Raw genomic sequence first — 395 nt, forward strand, 5'->3', positions numbered from 1 at the left:
GCAACTCTGGAAACTAATTCCTGCCCTGTCCACATTGCTCTGTGTGTCTGCATGCATGCTTAGTCCACAGATGGCGAGCGCTGTCTAGAGCAGTGTGGGACTAACAGGGAGATCGGCGATGTGAGGAACTTCTTGGCATCCACAGTGTAGCCATAACTTACTGGGAAGTCTGGACATGTGCACTGTTGTAGAGGAGAGGAGCTGAGATAGATTGGATTCGTTTGATTTTAGTAGATGATCGGCACACATCTAATGAGAAACTTGCATTACTTCGATGCCTTAGCAAATACCGTGGTTACTCAGTCAAAATTTCTGCACTGATTCTGCCCTAAAAAATAAATCTAATTTGCCTTGACTCTAGAAGGGCTAAAATGATACAAAATGAGGACTTGGTA

Source organism: Microtus oregoni, unplaced genomic scaffold (genome assembly GCF_018167655.1).
Source record: "Microtus oregoni isolate MIOR12 unplaced genomic scaffold, Mior012 000025F_ref0000491, whole genome shotgun sequence".
Taxonomy (NCBI): Eukaryota; Metazoa; Chordata; class Mammalia; order Rodentia; family Cricetidae; genus Microtus; species Microtus oregoni.